Source organism: Apis dorsata, unplaced genomic scaffold, assembly GCF_000469605.1.
Source record: "Apis dorsata unplaced genomic scaffold, Apis dorsata 1.3 scaffold_327, whole genome shotgun sequence".
Lineage (NCBI taxonomy): Eukaryota > Metazoa > Arthropoda > Insecta > Hymenoptera > Apidae > Apis > Apis dorsata.
The window spans coordinates 314,539-319,331 of NW_006263595.1; positions in this window are offsets into that span (position 1 = coordinate 314,539).

Sequence of the window (4,793 nt, forward strand, 5' to 3'; positions counted from 1 at the left end):
GTCGAATCTAAATTGAACATCCAAATCGAACAATAATTAATTCCAAATTACGCCTTCTTTTAATTTTTCTCTTTTATTACTTTCCTCCCACAATCTTTCCTCGATCAAATTTTATTCTTTCGTATCGGATTCAAATTTAAAACTCGAGCATCGAACCATCATTCGCATGTTCCGCCAAACGTTAAAATCGAATCCCACCCCTTCGAAGATTCATCCTCTTCGTGCCATAAATTTTGGATTATTTGCGAGCGTTGCGTGATTCTAAGGGAGGGAAGGAGGATTCCAAGGGGTTTTTCTTGCACCGTCACGCGGACGGATGACTCGGCGTTTTACTCGAGCTAGGTATACACGCATAGAATTCGGCGTGATTTTAAAGCGACCGATCGTGGTAAGACCATTTGTCGCGATACGGGAGATCGGCGTGATCTCCCGGCGAGGGTGACAGGTACGAAACAGGTAAACGCGCCGCGGGTGCCCCTTTTGCCCCGTTTTCACGTCTGGCACTGGGGACAAAGCGGCGCGGGTCGATTCAAAGATCCCTCAAAGCTGGCCGCAAAGTCAAAATAAAGTAATTGTTGCCCCTTTGTCGTTGTCCCTCTCCCCATCCACCTCCTTTCTTTCTTCTCAACAATATTCCATAAGGTGAGAAAGTTTTTCTTGTCGATATTAATGGACACTAATTTATAATATCTAATATAAAAATTCCATTCCTCGAAAATATATTATTTGAATCCAAATCAGATGATCTCTTAAAAATTTATTGATACATGGAATAATAATATTACGTGGATCGCGAATTTCGAGTGAAATGAACGAATTATCGAGTTTGGAGGAGGAAATAACGAGGATGGTAAGAAATAATTTCCGTGATTGTCGGTGATTGGGATTCGAGGATGATTCGGCACGTGAACCGCGTGGAACGCGAACCATTCGAATTTAAAAGACTCGTCCGAACGGTCGAAACGAGGCGGCAAATTTTTTTCAGGTTTTCGTGCGACGTACGAGCTGCGTGGCGCGGCCGATGTCTCTGGATCAGCCACGACTTGATCACCTTTTATGGCTTTCCCAGGACAAGATCCTGAGGATCGTCGTGAATCGAAATGGAGGACCTCCTACGGTCGCCTCCAGCCATTTGTCTCTCTCTCACGTCCCGTCTCGTCTCTCGATCGTATATCGATCGGTCGACGATTGTCAACGCCATTCGTGATACGTGAAAACCTTGAAACACGGTCTACTCTTGTGCCTTACGCGACAGTTCGAAACGATCACCTTGGGTGGCCGTGCGACCACGAACACGATGTTAAGTTAACAGGACGAACAGCCTGTCAACCATTGTCGATCCTCTTTCCTACAAGTGTTCTAACATATCGTTAAAGAAATAATGGAAAAAAAAGACACTCATTCGAGTGTGAACAAGTGAACTATTCCATTTTACACACAGAATAGCCTTAATTCGTCCAGAAGCGTAGAATATCTTTTGAAGAGATTGGTGTACGGAGTAATTCTTTTCTACTTTCTAAAAAAAAAAAAAATATCATCCTTCCACACGAAACCGTTTCCCTTCTTTTTTCCTTTCAACCTCGGAAGGAATAAAACGAAGGAGACCACCGAAGGCGGTTGTATTAATTCAATTAAGTCGGACGGTTAATTTATGACGCTGTCACGGTTGACGATCATAGCATAGAATCGTCAATAGGTGGATTTTCTTGCGACCAATCATCCCCGCGACACGAAGGCGCAGAAGGGGCGAGGAAACGCGTCCTGGGTGGCCGTGTACCATAAAACGCGTTACGTTTCTTAATGTTATGCAGGACACGCAACTATATAAAGCGTTCCCAATTGTGCGCCGACTAGCCGTGGAAAAAAGGCCCCACGGCGAGGAAAAATCGCGGCGACCACCGAAAAAGGAACAGAGGAATGTGAACAGAGGTACGGGCATCTCCTTTTCTGTTTCGCCCTCGTTGCATACACAGATCGTTCTTACCGATTTCGAGACAAATAATCTCGTCTACATGAAAACCGACCCCGATTGCCTAATTGCTGATCACGTGTCGGCTTATTTGAAGAATTTAATAGCTTACTTTAACCTCGTGCATCCATTTTCTCTTTTCAAATCTTTTCGATATCATCTTATAAACGTTCCATTGCTTTTTTTCTTATTCTTCTGGGTATCGATTCCCGTGAGATCGAAAGTTATTGTTAATATTGACGGATTGTGAAAATTAATTCGTAATTCTTTTTTAGATGTCATTTGTTAATACTTCGTATCATTGATCGATAGATCTTATAATTATTATTAAAGAAGGGTAAATTATAATTTTTACAGAAAGAAGATTATATTTTCTCATACATTTTCTTCCAATCTTTTTCTTCTGCCAAATAATCTTTGAATCCATCACTCCATATAGCTACTATATGTGAAACCTAATCAGTAGAATCGGATATTTAGTCAACGCAATACGATACAATAAAAATCCACTTGAAAAACATGGGATCACCTTTTACAAATTCACATCTGTTTCGCGATAGCTAGAGAAATAACGATTTTTCCATGCGGCATCCTTCTCTCTGTGTATTGTCGGAGTCAGGGACATGGTGAATGCCGAAAGCTCTTGGACTTTGGCGTTTCGGCTCGTTTCATCCCGGCAAGACGACTGCATAGATCACCAGGTGTCGCTCTGTTTATACCACAAACGTCCAAACAAGTCGCCCTGGGTCCCTGGGGTCTATTAAGTGCGGACCTTTCAAAAGATCTACACGACTGGAAGGCAAAAAAATAAAAATAAAAAAAAAGGGCGCGTTCGTTGTATACCTGGATCCAAAGAAGATCCAAAGATTCGGCCATTGATGTCACCGCTACACAACCGGTAAATATCGTAAATAAATCCCAAACACGATCCATCGTGTCTTCTGCCCGATTAACAGACGAATCCGGATGACTTCGATTCGGGATGCGCAGTTGGGAATTTCGACTTTCCAAGAGTAAGATTTTATGATAGAATCTCCTTTAGGAAAGTGGTATTGTTGGTTATCGGTGATGCAAACTTTGTATACCCTTCGTTCCCATCGGTGCCTATCGATCCTTATCCGTTGATACCGTTGACACGTTTTCCTTGATCCGCCGACACCGACCACCATCCACGATGATGCTTTTCTACAACATAAATCGAAAGCAAAACCCTTTACCCTCGCCGAACCATTAAGGTATCGCTATTTCGAAAATCACTTTATCTTAAACGAGAGAAAAGATAATAAAGTTTTTCGAACAATAGAAATATTTTCACATTTTTCTTATCTCTTTACAGTTTTCGATACTCGTATTTTCCATTGTTAAAAGCAAGCATTTTTTAAAGGACTTCAAAAAAAAGCTCTCTCCTTTATCGTTAAAAATTCAATGTCCAATTAAAAACTCGCCATCCCCTCGTGTAGGAATTACGTATTCATTACCGGTCGCGTGTAAAAGCGAACACGATTCTAACGATCGGTGCAACCCGGTGAACGCCCGTTTGTCCACCGCAGATGGTCGAGCAAGAGGATGCATTAGCATCGAGCACGGGCCCTTGCAACCGTGATTAGAAGTGCCGTGGACGGTGGTCGAACGAGGTGACGAGCGTATCCCCTTCGAAAGACCGGTAGCCGATCTTTTTTCCTCGCATAAAAGATCAGAGGCTCAATACGGAGGTGATTAAACACCGCGATGCGAAGCGAGGCCTTTACGTTTCCGTGACTTTGTAATTACCTCTGCTTCGACCATTGTAACGATCGAACGGGGCTGGTCGTTAAGGGAAATTAAGCAAGCTCCTCTCTCAATGTTTACCGCCGACCGTTCGCCACTCGTAATATTCCAACGTTCCTCCGCGGCGATCATTCGGCCGATTGCAATTAGTCGGGCGGGGAAGGAATCGATTTTAAATCGTGGCGATATAACGGTTGCTCTTTTATTCGTTTATTAAATTATCTTCGTTGGAATTATGGAAAGAGGATATTTTTTTCGCTTATCGTGGTCAAATTTACCTTCGTGCGAAGAATCTTAGTTTAGTTTGTTGGGGGGCACGGTGTGAGATCGAAACTGGAGGGCAGTTGATACGTGGACGTTCGAGCAGAGGGCAGCATCGACAGGAGCGAGGTGGAAGACTCTTTCAATGTAGAGACGTAGAGCAAAGAAAGCAGTGAGAAGTCGACAGCTGCGTCTCCCTGTTCCTCGTCGAAGGGAGACGATAGGAAAAACGCGCTTTTTTTTTTTATTCTTTCATCCCCGTATAACATCCCTTCGCTTATAGGCGATATCATATATACTGTCATTTGTTACGATCCCATCAGCAAGACGCCATTTTCTTCGAATCGATATTTCTTTTTACACTAGTATTATTGCATCTTTTTTTCACGAGCATGAGATTAGAATCCTCGGGAAAAAAGAATTGCCAAATGGATAAAAATAGGCTAGTTCCTCTTGAGAATTTGGTAAGGAGGATTAAGAGATGGCGGTTTGCCATGTGTATAATTTTCATGGGGAACCACGCCCTAGAACAGGATGTTAGGCAGTTTACAGATTCGTAAGATCATCCGTTGTTCCGTTCTGTTCCGTGAAATCAGAGGGTAGAAGGTAGTTTCGAGAGGGGAGAAGGGGCGTTTTTAGAAACAAAACACATTCTATCGCGTTGAGAGAAGATTTCGAAGCAGAATGGAGAGAGAAGCTCCGCGTGTAATATATAATACTTACGCGTATAAATTACGTTTAATTTCAAGTTGCTCGTTTTATAAATATTGCGAAAGGAGTTCGAGAAAAAAAAAAA